This window comes from Centrocercus urophasianus, unplaced genomic scaffold (genome assembly GCF_019232065.1).
Source record: "Centrocercus urophasianus isolate 14NV4802_14NV808 unplaced genomic scaffold, USGS_Curo_1.0 seq_16, whole genome shotgun sequence".
Taxonomy (NCBI): domain Eukaryota; kingdom Metazoa; phylum Chordata; class Aves; order Galliformes; family Phasianidae; genus Centrocercus; species Centrocercus urophasianus.
In genome coordinates this window covers 10,061,178-10,078,319 of record NW_024884711.1, presented here as the reverse complement: position 1 = coordinate 10,078,319, position 17,142 = coordinate 10,061,178, and the positions used below count along the sequence as shown (strand labels likewise).

The window sequence follows — 17,142 nt, the reverse complement described above, 5'->3', positions numbered from 1 at the left end:
AAGAAAGGGTTCTTGCAGTCACATCCAAAGGCCTTTTAATCCCTTAGAATCTGACGGAACTCTCATTAAACCCACCAATTACATTTTTTGCTTCATATTTGCAGGCAAGAGGTAGATATCAGTGTCATCTCTGGATTGGAGCAGACTCCATGTACTCCTCTTAAATACAGTCTGAATCAAGACACAATTATCCCCCTTCCTATTGATTTCAAGCCTGGATTCAGCGGCAAAGATCTCAAAGCAAAACAAAATATAAGCAATTTCACATGATAAAGAACTTTGCTTGAGTTTGTCAGGTTTTTTTTTACTACTCAGACAATTTCCTGCAATTATTCCACCATAACCCACTAATCAGCTGCAAGGCTCTCAACTGCAGGCAAACTTTTCTAAGTCTATAGAGAAATAATTAGACAAAAAGAAAACTTAAAGTTAAAACCTCTTCTAAAACAACCATGTTTTTCTAAGCAATATTTTCTTTCTGTAAACTACACAGTGACCTGAACAAAAAAACCCACCTACCTTAACCTACCCTCCTCTTGCCCATCCCCCCAGTACCATCACAGTGAATCAGGATAACAAGAGATTTAAGGAAAATAAAAGAAAAACAAATAAGCCACACACATATGAGAAGGACAAAACAAAACAAAACAAAAACAAAACAAAACCAAAAAATCCAACAAAGTAACAAACCAACCAACCAAAAAAAAAACACCCAACAACCAAATATAAAAAACTATGGCTTTGAAGGAACATTTTAAAACCTTTGCAAATGCAAGCTCATGTATGTTATACAGAAATGAAGAACGGGTATAAACAAATTGGATTCACCCAACTAATGAATTTGACCAGATAGATTTGTTTTATCCTTTCATCTGCTCTTGAATTTTCACAAGAATTCCCTTGCATGCAAATTGCTTAGGTTTTGAGAAATCTGTGACACAATATTTATGATAGTCAGCTTCAATAACAGTTCTCCACTATTGGTTTTCAAGAAAAAAATCAGTTTTTTGAAATATAATTTCCTTATTCATTTTCTCTTGGGGGATTAAAATGTTAAGTCCTTTATTCCTTACCTTTGATGAGCCTGTAATGAATTGTCAATGTGATACTGCAAATTGGCAGAGAGGTCTGATTTTCTTTGAATTTTTACATTAGTCTCTCTCAAAGAGCTTAATCAAATCTGTCACACTTATGAAGACAGACGTGGCCAACAAGTGTGCTGCTGAACTGCAACCTGCCAGACCTAGCAACTCCTGCCATAAGTGCATTTGAAAATCTGGGTTTTCTATTGATCCCAACTTGGTTTTGCTATACAGTGACTGGGCCACAACAATATTTCTGTCAGAAAGGTTATACTGCCTCTGCTGCTTAGGTCCAGTTTACAAAATGCTGAAGTGACAGTAGTTGGATTATCTGAAAGTTTATCACTCAACAGTGAGAAATAATGTATTTGCTGATGTCAGGGAAGACACTGGAAGTGCAGAGATACCAGCAAGTGCAGAAGTAATTTATCTATCCTTTCTCAAGCCCTTGAGAAGTGGTTTTTATTCTTAGCTGAGAAAAGCCTATGGCTTAAAAATAAAGGGCACATACTCTTTTAGAAACCAATATTCAGAACAGAGCCATGCCTTAAATATGTGCAAATTCATCCCATAAAACGAGTGATTCTTATTTTCTTCCTTTCCAAGGGATGTCTTGCAAATACATAGTTCTCTGTCTGTTCTCTCTCTCCTCTTTGAATGTTGCACTTTTCCTGCTGCATTCAGCAGCACAGCTTACACACAGACATGACAGCTGGTCATTTTGGGGCTTTGGAAAGAATCACCTGCCTGAATCCTCCATCCAGATCTTCAGGTTAGATTTTAACATGGCAAACAAGAATTCAGGAAGCAAGTGCCACTGAGTTTGGGGTGACTTGAATGGCTAATTTGTTTCACCCTCAGTACAACCTCAGGTCTGGAATTTGGGGAATTTTCCTCAGTAAACACTCAGTAGGAAGTTTTGCATGAATAGGGATTTTAGGACTGGATCCTTAGAATACCTTGCTTTTCCAAATCTGGGTGGTAGCAGACCTGATCTGACAAGGACTTGTTCACTGCATTGCAATTCTCAAATACAAATAGATAAGAACAAAAAGGCTTGATAACGTGAACAGAATAAACACGTTCAAAAAGAACAGTGACTCAGCAAGTATCTCTGAGAGCTATAATAATATTAAAAAGCTATATGTTTTCAAATCAGTGCCTATAAATCCAAAGGGAAAAGGAGAGAGAGAAAGAGAGAGCAAGCTCTTTTTTTTCCCTCAGCTGCGGTGCAGCACCTGCCATTAGCTGTGGTGGTTCCTATTTTCATATTGTCTGACAGTAGCAGTTGGACTGAGCCAGAGCCAGTGAGGCCGAGAGGCAGACTCCCTGCTTCCACAAAGCTGAATTTAATAAGATGAGAACAGTATGCCAAGATGGTGAACTCCCTCCCTAGCACTTATCATGACACTAGTCACTCAGCAGGGCCCTTATTGCAGCAGTAATCTGGGTGAGCCTGGCAGAGCGTCCTGCTTACAAGTTCAATATAATAGAACAGCAGGGCACTGGAGGCCTGGCAGAAAAGCTTAGCAAAGTTAAAGCCTATTACGCTATGCTTGAAAAAAATGGCTCTCAAAATATTATATGCTGAGTAAAAATCATGCCAAGTGACATACTAAGCTTCCTCCAACATGGCGCATCATTAGTCTATAAATACAAGCAACATGGATTTAAAACTCCAAAACTTGAAAGGAAAGGAATATGCAAATGTATCCTTTTGTTCTGCTTTGTTTGAGTTTAACAGACAACACTGCAATATAACGTATAGGTAAAGAAAACAACCCTTTGGTCTGCTCTGAGATGTATTAAATTGAAAAAATATAGTTGAAAAATCTATGCTCTGCATTTTATTTCTCTTGTGCCTTTATAAATAGCAAAAATCAGTTGGATGCAATAATCCATTTCACTGGTATATTCTGGTATGTGAACATGAAATCTCAGCCTTCACAAGACCTGTGGCAGAGAAGCTACGTGTCATATGTCACACTTAATGAAGTGACATATGACACAGGGCCATTGGCATGTCATAAAAGCAGAATAAAGATTTGGTTGTCTGACCATTTTCATTGTATTACTACTTATTTTATTAGACATTTTAAATCTATTTTACTCCTGTCTCTAATTTTAGCTTCAGTGGTGTCTGTTATAATATGAATTTGAAATATGTTAAAAATGTGCTGATTCAACCTTGAAGCATGATCCTTAGACTGGATGGCATATTGGAAAGAGATTTTTACTTGTCAGGAATTGCCAGAAATGTCTTTCCATCTGATCAAAAGACTGTGATGATAAACTCCCTCAAAATGAATTCTAAAATGACACAACAGCCAACTGGAGTTGGAAAAAGAAGAGGCAGCAATATACTCCTGTGTATACACTGCACTTGTGGTGAGAAAAGAGATCATAATCATGTGTCACTTCAGTACTTTACAAAGTAAAAGCAGGCTTTCAGTTGCCTTAATACAAGTCCCTGAAGCCACTTGAAGTGCCCTTGAGTTTTCCATGGGATTTCTATCCGTCATTCCAGAACAGTTAGAGTCTCCTAGAGTTTCTGAACCATGTATTTCCCATGTATAATAAAATGACCTAATTATTATGGAGAAAGAATCTCCAGAGTTCTTCAGTCCAGCACTACTTAAAGAAGGGTCAACACTGAATTCAGATAAAGTTATCTCAGGCTTTACCTAGTTGAGTCTTGGAAACTTCCAAGGGTGGAGATTCTGTAGATTCTGTAGTTTCTTTGGGCCCCTGTTCCAGTGCTTAAGTATCTTCATAATGGAATGCTTCTTTTGTTTGCTTGTTTGGTTTTCATTTCCAGTGTTTCTATTTACAGCCCTTCTTCTTCCAAAGTACTTCTTAGTAAAGAAATTGCCTTCCTGACAACCTTCTCTTAGGTGTCAGAAAGCTGCTGTTAGGTCCCCTCATTTCTTCTCTAAAAAATCTTGCTCTCTGAAGACACCCATACTATGCAAGACTGCAGTTTCTTGATCACCTTTGTTGCCCTCTGCTAGACCTGCTCATATTTACCAGTATCTTTCGTGTAGTGGGGGACTAAAGGCAGGATTCCAGATGCATTCTGTCAAGTGGCAAAGAGAAGAGAGTAATAGTTGTCTTTGATCTCCTGGCCGTAGGTCTGTTGATACACATCAGTATGCAAAGCTCAAGCTACCGACGTGCTTAGTATACAGCCTATCAATATTCCCAGGACCTTCTCAATACAATCTGCCAACTCTAGTGTGGCAATCTATAAGAATCAGGGTTTGTGATCTAGTCACTTCCTTCAGTTGTTTAAAGAAGACTTTATCCATTTCCTAATACTGACTGCATGATCTATAGCAGATTCCCACTATACTGTCACCCTTACCAGCCTCTCCTTCAATCATGACCAGTAAGCTCTCTGTCAGTCTGTTTTCTCTCACCTAAAAGAGCTCCACACATCCAGGCTACTCCCTCCCATAGACAGCACCTCCCCCTTCTTTGTCTGCTTTGCCTGTTTTTCCTAAAAACCCATATCCAAACAGCACAGAGTTCCAGCCATGTGAACTATGTCACCACATTTCATTCTTGTGTGTCTTTGTTCTGTGCTTGCACACAGTGCTCTAGATCTTCCTGTTTGCTTCCCAGGCTGTGTGCATCTGTGCACAAGCACTTGAGGCAAACCTTCTTTTAACCTCTCTTATCCTTCCTGAGGGTTTTGTTACAATCATCACCCTATTTCATATATTTACCACCCCAACTGCTCTTCTCTTACTTATATGTGAGCTGTCATCACTATATCCTGATACACCTGGTTTAAAGCCTGTTGGCAAAGATCATATGTGTGGATGTCTTTGATACTGTAGGGCACCTCAAACAGAAAGTATTTGCATTTAGACAGTTGAATCCTACCTTTAGAGTCAGTCCAAGACTTACAACTGCTTCTGTCTGGTAGTGTCTATTTCTAATCCCACCCTTCCAGTCTGTAGCATTTTACTGCTCATTCAAACAGAGGAATTGAGCAGGTCTTTCAACACACAACCCTGCAGTGCCTTGTTATACTCTACCATGTTGTTGTAAGTGATAGTCCCCCAAATGTGGAAATGTGGAACTTAAACTAATATTAGCAGATTTGATTCCTTTCTTGGAGTCCTTTTGATTTTGTAATGCTTTTTGGGGGGTAGGACTAGCTTTTCCTTTTTCCTTTTTCCTTTTTCCTTTTTCCTTTTTCCTTTCTCCTTTTTCCTTTCTCCTTTTTCCTTATTCCTCTCCTCTCCTCTCCTCCTCTCCTCTCCTCTCCTCTCCTCTCCTCTCCTCTCCTCTCCTCTCCTCTCCTCTTCCTCTTTTCTCTTCCTATTCTTCTCCCTCTTCCTCTTCATCTCCCCCTTCCTCTCTCTCTTTCTTTTCTCCTTCCCACCACCTTACCTTCTCTCTTTCCTTTTGTCTTTCCTTTCCTGCATCCCTTCTACTCTGGAGCTGGAGACATACATGGTGTCATGAGCACTGAATTGCTGAACACCGAAGGCTAAGCCTGATGCATACTCTTTCCATACCTGTAACTCATCTAATGGAATTCCAAGTTTAGTGTAAGGTTAAAAAAAAATAAATCAGCATATGAAACCAACTCATTTATTTCTGCCCAGTGATGTGCTTTGGGATAAGCAAGCAATTACATTCTTTGGATATTCGCAATTGCCAGTTACAGGGAATTGAATCATAAGTGTACTGAAGATGGTATTTACTCTTAGATTTTTTCCCAGTGGTGTTCAAATATATACTTGTCTGTTGCCCATGAGGAACTTAAAGTACTGTGTTCTGCATATGCAAAATGCATGCGGTATTTTTATTGATTGAAAATCCACAGTAGTAGAAAAAATCCTGGCTCGGACTGGATGACTTCATGCCAATAAGCATAAGAGAACAGCACTATCTCAGAAAACATTTCTATGCCTGTGGGCATAACTTGCATGAATCTGAGCATCTAAGACTTAGCTTTCAACAGAATCTCAAGAAGTGAAAAGGAATGGTAAGAAACCCTTTCTGCTGCTTTCTGGTAAAGTCTTCATGTTATAAAACAATGGTAACACTGATGTTCTGTGCACAAAAAATTCCTAATCAACATGAATAGAAACGTGGAGTACTGTTGGATTGTGTCAAAGAAGAGATTGCTGCTATTTTAAATTGCATTTTGGATTATTGATTTTAGTTTTACCACCAAGTGTTGAGCAACTTCTAGCAAGTAGTTTGTTCCAGACAGAGCAATATTAAATGTTATTGGCACATTTCTGTTATCACCTTGTCAGTATGAAGTTGCTTTTCAACAATTTCAGTGTTAAACAGAAGAGTAGATACAGTGGTAGTATCTTCAAATTATGTTGTTGCTGAAGCCAAAATTAGTAATGGTAAACTTTTCAAATAAGACTTCAATGTCACAAGACATTAGGAATACAGTAGAAAACATTAGTAATGTAGTTTTGTGAAAATGAAATTCCTCTGTGTATTCTAACTAATGGGATCAGCATACTTGTCGTAGAAGAGGGAACAAGTGAAAGGAACCTTGTAACATAAAACGTAATGTAGGCAGTGTTATATAAAGCTGAGTGAGCCACTTGGCTTATGCTACAGCAACTGTTACTCGAAAACATATGGGAGGTTCTGAAGACAACTTCAATTCTGAAGTTCCTTATCTGACTTAACAAAGACAAATATAAAGTAAACAAATACAGAGTATAGTATTTATTGATGGAATTCCAAGCAAAAAGTGTTCCTGAAACAAAGGTCTTGAAATCTCTTAGTAGTCTGCTAACTTAGATACTTAAGAAAAATCAAATAAATATTTTATTTTATGGGACCAGATGGCTAACACTTTGCAATCTGAAATGCCAGCTGCCAATTTGTTTGTTGGTGTTTTGCTTTAAGATGCTGCACACACTGTAAAGAATAAACTATTAATTTCTGTCAGATGTATTATTTCAGAGTTTGAGTTTCAGCTAAGCTTACACTCAGTAAAGCAAGAACCGGAGGCAATTCTTTGCTTTCTCTCTTAGGAAATGTTTTCCTACATGTACCCAACATTTTGATGTGAAAGATAGGCAGATACATTCAAAAGGTCCAGTTCTTCTTGAATTCCACAGACCAATATCAGATAATTAGCTCATTTTGATTTACTTTTCATGATGACTTCTGCTTGTTTTCTGTTAATATGAGTTCAAACAGCTATTTCAGCTCAATACATTGTAAGTGATCTTCCATGTTCCATCAGATGTATCTGAAGTTGTAATAGGACAAGTTTCATTATTATTGATTTGTACTGCAATAGTCCAAAGGCAATTTGTGCCACCATCACACCTGAAGAAGTGATAAAATATTTTTATTTTCCAAGAGAAAAAAAATGTATTTTGTTTGAAGAAACTTCTGAAGTATTATGCACTGAACAGGCTAGATGTGGTGCCTACTAATTCAATAATTCTCACTGACCCCAAAAGCTCTTCCCCCCCCCTCCCCCCAGAATGGGGCATTAGAAACTTAAGGTGTCTTTGCTATCTGAATACAGTTACTTTGGATGCAAGGGATTGATGGGCTCTCATTTTAGAAAGAACTGAAGTGCTTTTTGCATGGTGTGTGTAAAAATTAGCTTCTTGCTGTACTGTATGATTAAAATCTATTCCAAAGAAACTTTCACATATTTTCTAGTATACGATAAACCTTGAGTACAGTGTTGAGTTTTGGGCACCTCAATGCAGAAAAGACATTGAGATGCTGGAGCAGGTACAAAGAAGGGCAAAGAAGTCTTGTGAAGGGCTTGGAGAATATGCCCTACAAGGAGTAAGTAAAGGAACTGGGGCTGTTTCGTCTGGGGAAGAGGAGGCTGAGAGGAGACCTTATTGCTCTCTTTAAATACCTCAAAGGTGATTGCAGTGAGAGTGGGGTTGTTCTCTTCTCAGTGACAGCTGACAGGGAGAGGGGAAATGTCCTCAAGCTGAGCCAAGGGAGGTTTAGGTTGGATAAAACAGAAAACTTCTTTATCGAAAGGGCTGTTAAGCACTGGAACAGGCTCCCCAGGAAGGTAGTTGAGCTAACATCCCTGAATGTGTTTAAAAACAGTCTGGGGACACGCTTAGGGACGTGACTGAGCGGAGAGTTGTTAGAGTTAGGGTAGTATGGCTAGGCTGTGGTTGGACTTGATGATCTTGAAGGTCTTTTCCAACCTGAGCAATTCTATGATTCTGTGATTCTATAACAAGAGCTACAAAACTGCTTGCATGAAAGGAATAATCTCTACTAGACTAACAAACTAATTCTAATCAGCCGCTAGAAGTGTAAACAAGAATATCTCAGATCTGAGCACACAGTGTGAGAAGAGCTCCTTGAGAGGAGCCCTGCTGAGAAGGACTTGGAGGTCCTGATGGACAAAAAGCTGGACATGAACCAGCAGTGTGCTCTTGCAGAGCAGAAGGCCAACTGCATCCTGGCCTACACCAAAGAAAGATGGCCAGCAAGGTGTGGAAGATGACTGTTTCATCTGCTTTGCCCTTGTGAGGCCCTATCTGGAGTACAGTGTCCATGTCTGGGGCCCTCAGAACAGGAAAGATGCAAAGCCGTCCAGAGGAGGCACACAAAGACGATCACAGGAATATGAGAGCAGTAGATGCCCCTTCCCTGGTAATCTTCAAAGTCAGGTTGGGTGTGATCCTGGGCAGCTTGGTTAATGAGTGGCAATCCTGCACATGACAGGGGGGTTGCAACTAGATGAGCTTTGCGGTCCCTCCAATCTAAGCCATTCTTTCATTCATTCTATGATATTCAAAGAAAAGTTTTTCATATTCACAAAACAAATTCTGTTAATCAGGAATAAACTCATGCTGAACTGTACTGTTGGGTAAACAATATGAGGAAGAAAATCAGATGTTTAATTTGAGTCTCAATTTTAGAAAACAAAATGTGTAGTATACTCAAAGATGATGCTTTTCATGATCTTTTTGATGATCATCATATATTTAAATAACTCTTAAAACATGGCAGTTAATTTAAGAGCATTTCAAACAACATTTCAAAACTGGAAAATGAACTATCCCACTTTTAAAAGATTTTTGAAGAATTTAAAAGATTAAAATACTCAACAGTATTTTAAAACTGTTATATTCCTGAAAATATATAAAAACATTATATTTTGCCAGTTCTAATGGAACTTTAAGAAGCAAAACAATTGTTAAATGTTCAAACATACGTATTTCACTATGTAATTCAGAGAGATCTGTATAGGCTCACTATAGTTAGTATAGATTACAGCTGATCTGACCTGCAGTCACTTCCATGATATTTGTGCTTTGTGGTACTGATAAGGAGCTGCACAACTGTTGTAAGCCCTTGACCTTTCACTTGTCTGAAGTGGTAAGTGTGAAATTTGTGACCAGCTATACTTTGGTGCAATTTCAGAGCACATCAAGATCATGGCAGAATATAGATGAATTGAACCGGACAGCGTGAGAGCCAACACTGCAGATCAAAATTCTGATAAAAGATGCTTGGAGAGGTTCTTTACTTTATACAGCAATGATATTGTTCAATGCTTGCTACTATAAGAAAATTCCACCCTTTCAGAGGATTCTGATTCCAAATGTTGTTATTTCACTCCAAACTGAGAAGTGGTCAAAAAACACATTCACCAAATAAAATCATTGTACTGATTTATCCTCTATACAACTTCTTTTGTGGTAAGGAAATTAAGATAGATATGAACTTGTGAATGAGAGCTTGGCTTTACGTATTCATAAAAGTGTCCATGTCTTTCCTTATCTTCATGAATTTGCATTATGAAAACAAATTAATCATAATTTCAGAGAAAGCCAGTAGTGAAGAAAGATTTAAATAACCATATTCATTTTCTAGTGGGATGATGCAATTTCTCCCTCCTTGCTGCAAATGGATAGAAGGCCTAACGTCAACAGTCTTTTGAGGACGACAAGCCAGAGTATTTTTCTTTCTTGAGAAAGGATAAGTTTACCACTGAACAGCACTGAAAATGTATCTTTCAAGTAAAACCAGTAGTTATATATGAAAATCAACAATATTTTGTACCCAGTTGCCAGAATAGTGTGAGGTAAATGTTAACACAGGTTAACAATATCTAGTTTATTAAAATACCATGGAGGATTGGATCCACGTGCCAGTGTTGTAGAGAGCAGCTCTGCCTTTGTATTTCTTGTTATGATCTATAGGCAATTCTCTTGCCCTTACTCTCTTTCAATCCACTGCAGCAGCATAAACTGCTTCCTACTTAGGCTACTGTTTGATTAGGAACATCTGTTCTTTTACTGCATACTGAAACTTTGTGATGCTCTCTGGATCTTTTCTGTTCTTTGTAGATTCCAAAATCTCCAAAAGCATCAAGACCCCAAAGCTCACTACACAACTCCAGTGTAGCTCTTTTCAACGCCTTATGTCTCCAACAGTCATTGTTACCCACTAAATTTGCAACCTTGTAAGTAAAATCAATAGCAAATGAGAAAAGTCACGTACTTTGGTCTCCCTTTATCTTTTGCACTGATGGAATAATGCTTAGGGTAAATGGACAAAGATAAATAGGAGAGAGGCCTAAGCAGGAAATGCAAGAGGAAGATACAGTTGACGGGGTTTTAAGTGAACCTGCTTTATATATCTAGCTAAATTTCAGCTCATATGAAACTGAGAGCTTCATAGCTACTTCTGTACAGCTACAGATCTATGTATGAGGGCACTCTAGAACTCTAGAAGGACTTAATGGCCTTGATCTGCATCAGATGTTGTTTCCACATGCACTCATGATCTGAGGTTTGATCTGCGATGGAACAGTGGTTTAGCCACAGCCACGGGACCTATGACAGTGGGTCCTGGTCTGTGGACTTCCCTACCTGACCTAAGACCTCTTAGGCAACCACAGGACCTGAACTTGTCCTGCCTTTTAACTAACTGGCTTGTCCTCAGACCTTCCTTGTCTCTGTGAACTTGCTTGGTGATCTCAGCTCTTGACCTTACCATCGTTTTGGAGCTTCAGTGGGAGCAGTGGGATAGGCCTTGGCTGAAATAGTCACTGCTTTGCTGGCCTGCAGTACCTTGGCTTTTGCTGCTCCATGAAAGCTGCAACTCAGTATCATGTAAGTTTTAAAAATGCACCGTTGAAGTAACGAATAAATAATTAATGAGAAAACTTATTTTCTGATTGAATAGAATAGTGGCAGGATTTTTTAATAACTTGAAAGTTGAAAATAAAATAGCCATACAAGTATTGAAAGAGCTTTCATTGAAGCATTCTGCTTCTTGCATCTGGCAACTGAAATTTTTCAGTTTCACCAGGTTCTTTATGCAGTACTATTAATTTATTCAGATATGCATTAAACCTTCAAAATTCAGGACTCACGTCCTTGCAAAAGACAGCAGAGCTGCACTACTGAAATCCTTGCTTGTTCCAACTGTAAAAAGAGCACACAATCTGTAATAAACATATGTGCAATTATAACCAAGACATTTGCTTGTTTTGATTTAAAGATGGTAATTAGTATACTACTGACTGCTCCTAAGAGTCCCACAGGTACAGTATCTGTGAGATAATTAGAGGAAATCAGAAGGCAAACTGATCCATAACGTCCTCACTGAAATTAGCCACTGTGCACACAAAGGTCAATTTTGTCTCAAAAACTTAGGAATCCATATTATCTTGTCACTGTACTGTCGTAATATTAGTATTTAAAGGTTTTTACACTTCTATATACCTGTGTTTGGTTCCACTATGAAAACTGGAATGATTGTCAGCCTGCTGAGAATATGTGTAACATATAGATCAGACAAACAGAAATAGATATCTAATGGCTGAGTAGTACTGTGAACGCTCATGAGACTAAAGCAAGTACCTGGACTAATATATCCATTTATTCACTCTTCTACTTGTAAATAGAAAATTCACATGTTGAGTCAATAAAGGAAGAAAACACTGCTTAGAAAATTTGTTCCAAATCTACTCTATTGCAAAGAGCGATGAATATGAAAAGCATAGTTTTGACAACCTAGATAAAAACAAGGTTATATGCAACCCCAAATATGATTTAGCATGGAAGTTTATTACAATTGTAAAAAATGTGCTTTTAAAAAGAAAAACACTGAATATTTAATACTGAAAAATAAGTAGTATGTAGTAGTACGCCTGAGGGCTCTTTTGCTATGTTGAGTGGCTTTAATTTAATTTAGAAAGCCTGTAAAAATGGTATATAGTAAGCACTTTTTTAGTCTTCTACCAACTTTTTGTTATTGTTGTAGAAAGAGAGAAAGCTATACAACTAATCCTCTTTGGATCCTATGTTAGTAGTTACATCTTGTGTTTGTTTAGCCATAATAACAAGATGAAAAAGGATATTAAATATCTATTTTTATCCCACCATTCTTTATGAGGTAATAGTATCATGCCTCGTTGGTATGATTTAAAGGTCAAATATTTTGACATTTCTGAATTTGAAAATACCTATTGTTGTTATTAATTATCTCACTGCTTCATTCCATATAACTAGTTATTTGAACAATTGCATGTAAGCATCTAAATCTAGATTCTTAAATAACAAGATTATATGCATGCCAGTGAAATGCCGTACGTATCCTGATATTGTGCCATGTAACCCTTTGGGCATTTTCCTTTAGATTCATAGTCAGATTTTATTGTAGAGGTGAACTGCATGTATGATTCAAATAGGCTCCAGGCAGATGCTCAGAATTTTCCTGAAAACATATAAAGGCTTCAGGGAAACATCTTCCCTTGGTGATCATAAAAGCACCACTTGCATGTTTCCGTACGGAATATCCTTAGAACTTTGTTCACAAGCACAGAGAGAATTGAGAAGCAAAGCTGAGTGTTTCTGGTGCCCTAAGAATTTTTGAGATAATAACCACATGGAAAAGGTTCTTAGGCACATAGCAATGTGTTACAGATGATTGAAGATATCTTACCTTTCTTGAATTCTTGGCAGTGCTTTGATCTGGGTTTCTTCTCATCCATTGTAAGGTCAAGTATTACATTAGGGCTTGATTGAAGTTTCAATAATTCAGAATCATCTGTAATGACAAGTTATAAATATTTTCTGCTAAAAGTATTTAAAAACAAACAAAATATTTCCTATTATTTATAAAGTGACAGTAGTAGGTGTTGGGGACAGTAGCATTGCTTAATACGAAACAGCTTGAGATTTAATGGCTACTTTACGGGAGACTCTATTTGATCTATTTGATGAAATTGTACTAAAAAGTTAATCTTATCATCACATCATAACCACTACTAAATAAAAGCTGGTACATTTATTTAAATTTTATTTGAGATAACAGTGATGCTAGGCTAAAGGTGAGAGAAAGTCCTCTTTAAACAAGTATGTAAACACATAGGTCAATGGAAATATATTCAATAATCCTTTCCATCTAGAGCCAAGGCCAATGTAATTGGAAGTGAAACATGTCTTCAGTTGTACTGATGAAGTTCAGTTTTTGTTTTTCAATCAAACTATGCAAATTATCTCCTATTAAATTTAATTATACTCAGTTGTTTTTCTATGTCCTCCCACTGGCTTGTTTGTTCTAAAGTGTTCTGAATTTAAGATTCTGTGATGTGATGTACTTTCTGTTTCTTTCTGTATCTTTTTTCTCCTCAGTGCTCCCATTGTCCTCTTTGGGGGCAGAAGGTGCATCATACTTTCATATATTCATGTCCTGTGTGTTTCACTTGTCAGTAAATTGTAATAGATGAGGCCTAATTCAGGCCTTCACTGAGCTTTCTATCATGTTGCCCCCTAGGTATCAAAGCAATTTCAATGTCCATAAATACATTCTAGTACCAGCATCAACTACACTACACTGTCCTCATAAAATATTACAATAAAATATTACTATTTTTAAAATGGTCTTTATTTGTTTGATCTCTTTTGCACATTACTTAAACAAGTCTCTTCTATGACTCCTAACTGTATTGCAACAGAAGTTTTATATTCTGATTTTCTCTCTCAACCTTCTTTTCTTTTCTGCAGGTGTGTTACATATTTCAGTCCTTAATAATATTTCCCTTGTCTACCCATCTGCTTATTTTAGCTGCTTCTTCCTCTCTGCTGGATTCTGTACAGACTTCCCATCCCCCTGTCCACTCCTTTAAACTCTCCCCCATAGCTCTGTCTATCCTCTCAGTCGGTGCATTTGTGACCCTTCTGTTCAGATGGAACCCATCCCACCTATATAGGCTCCATCTGTTCAAAAATGTCCCACAAACCTAAAAGGGGACGGAGGAAGTTCTCCTCTACAGAATTGACGTCACTAGATGGAATTCTCCTGGGGTTCTGGCCCCGGAGAATCGGTAGCATTTACAAATAATAAAAAGGCTTCTTGCTGAAAGGAATTCCTGTGAATAATATTGCTGCAGTACCTACCTATTTTCTTGTATACTTCTCAGGACCTGATCCAAAGCCTAACTCACTGGGGATTTTCCACTGATCTCAGTGGACTTTGGATCAAATCTTCATTTCACAAATATATGACTCAAAGGACAGGTTTCAAAACTAAGACTTTCTGCCAAGATAAGGGTGTTTAATAACTTCCAAGCAATTTTCTTTGCTTAGAAATATGGCAGCTAAGAAAATAAAATATACTTATTTGGGAAACTACTATTAACAATATCTCTATGTATGCTTGGACTTGCTGAAATTGAACATTGCAAATACAATGCAACCTTTTGTCAGTGGAGTGATTTTTTTGGTCATGCTCCAAATGTTGCTCAATATCTGCAATATGTAAAGTATTAAAATCTCCTTGTGATCTGCTTCAAGGGACAAGAAAGGCTGGAAGCAGATAAAAAAAGCCACTCCCTGCTTTCAGCATAGGTAAAATTTCTCATTTCAGGATTCTTTTCTTCATTATAGCCTAAGGAGAAAAGTTGTATTAGTCTACTGCATGAAGCAAATCTTTTGCAGTTCAAAATAAATAAGGACTGAAAATGAAACCTAGATTTATATATCTCACTGTACAAACACAAAAATGTAGAGAAAGGTTGACTTTAATTCTTGGCAGTTATTACTCTACTGAGTTGCTGAGATGTGCTTTAAAATTGCTAAAAGACAAGAACCAGAACTGCTCTATACTTTATTTTTGAATAAGGTTCCTTGCAATGATGGTCTCTCCCAGCTTTTTGCAAGGTACAGTAGCTGCAGCTTTGTTTATCTGGCCCCTACACAATATTGTCAGGATGCATTTCCATTTTCCAAGTGACTGCTGCCACTGTGCCACAATCTGTGCTCATTTCTCGAGCAGCTAAACCCTTTGACACTGTGGTTTTTAATTAAAATTACATTAAACTTAATCAGCCAGAAAGAGGCTGCTGTAGAAGGCAGGTTTGATTGCAACCTGCAAAGGGCGCTGGGGCTGCCAACTCGCTAAAGATGTGCCGGCAGATGCCAAGCTGCTTGTGTGAGCCCCATGGTCACAAAAATGCTATGAGAGGTCAGTTCTGTCTTCACTTTTCTCTAGCACTGTCACCAAACTATAATGCGCGATAACTCTCGAGAAAGCTCAAGGAAGAGAAACACGTTGCTAATAGAGTCAATGTGCTTTTATTAATTTCTCATGTAATGGAGTCGCAGAAAAGGTGTATTTGACAAACGCAGTTGTTTGGAGAAACATGCAAATGATAGTACCACAGGTCTACCTGCATGTTTAGGAATCAAAACATGTCAAGGGGTAATGAGACTGGGCCTTATGATTAAAATGTCCCTCACATGCTCATGGTTTTCCTTTGAGTTTATTATTTATTCTTGTTTGGCTTTGGATTGAGTGCTCAGTGAATGAATAGGCATAAGAGTGTTGGACTGTCAATACCTTGTACAGCTAAGACCACTTTAACTACATTAATGAATAGTTTGTGTCTTAAAATTGGCAATAAAAGTTAAAGTAGAGCCTTGAATTAGCATTCACAAACTTTTTAAACATTCTTTGATAACAGCCCAAAGTCACTACAGTGTCTCTCGAGGTTAGTAAGATACTGGTATCTTCCAAACGCATGTGAGGGGTCACTGAATGGAAATTATGTGTAACAATATCATTATTTACATTATTTTAATAGTTAAGCAAATTAAATAATCTCTCTCAGTGACTTTCCCTTTCTATGACCATTGTTTTGATCTGAACAAATTCACAGACAAACTGGAGAACTTCCAGCTTACTCAGTCTGCCTCAAATATGAACTGGACATCTAATGCAGCAGACCTTTTCAGAAAACCACTTCACATCTTCTTGAGTTCTGAATATTATAATAATACCAAAGAGGCAAGGCAGTTACAACAGTCATCTCTCATGCTGTGCAGTCTGAAGAGATCTTAATGCTTTGAAAGTCCTTTTGCATTCTATGCAGTAAGATAAAGAAAAAACAAACACATGAGTCTTTTGTCTTCTCTCGTACATCAAATAAACCCCAGGTTTCTGAAAGATCCTGGGCAACATTCGAGTGTTTAACTCCATTTTGTATTTCCTCATGTGGGCTATTTCATCCTTCTACCTATGAATAGTAGATGATTCTTGAATCACTTGATTATTACTGTTATTATTATTTTCTGTGAGAATCTGAATTCGCTTTATGTATTCAGGGGAACAAACAAGCTGAGATTTGATGATAATACAGGCTGAACAGAATAGAATTCCCTGTATACAGTTTTCAGTTGTGTATGCCTGGAAATCTGTTTATTGAAACCTGGAAAATCAGGAACAAATTTGGCAAAATAGTAAGAGAAATGAAGAAATGACAGATAGAAGATGTAAATAAACTTCAAAAAGTTTGGTGGACTTATAAATTGCGAAGAAAGACACTTGAGGAGAAAAGAGAGAGAACATTATGAAAGGTTCCACAGTGAGTAAAGAGAGATTGAAAAGTTAACTTCTGACTACAAAATCAGACATATTAAATACAGAGGAAAATGGTGACTGCTGTGTTAACATCTATTCTAAACACTATCAGAAAATAAACACATTAACACCTATAAATCTGGAATAGCACTAATTAAGTCAATGGAATCAGGCCGTGCTAAGAGAAAAAGGAATG

The 17,142-nt window shown here is 37.6% G+C and overlaps 1 long non-coding RNA gene across 2 annotated transcripts in view; it reads right to left on the bottom strand.

Annotated features, from left to right (window-relative positions):
- Positions 1-17,142, bottom strand: part of LOC122159754 — a 128,368-nt gene that overhangs the window by 68,941 nt on the left and 42,285 nt on the right. For both annotated transcript variants that reach the window (XR_006168615.1, XR_006168614.1), the window contains exon 3: positions 13,029-13,133. This is a non-coding gene — a long non-coding RNA (uncharacterized LOC122159754). The remainder of the gene's footprint in view (positions 1-13,028; positions 13,134-17,142) is intronic.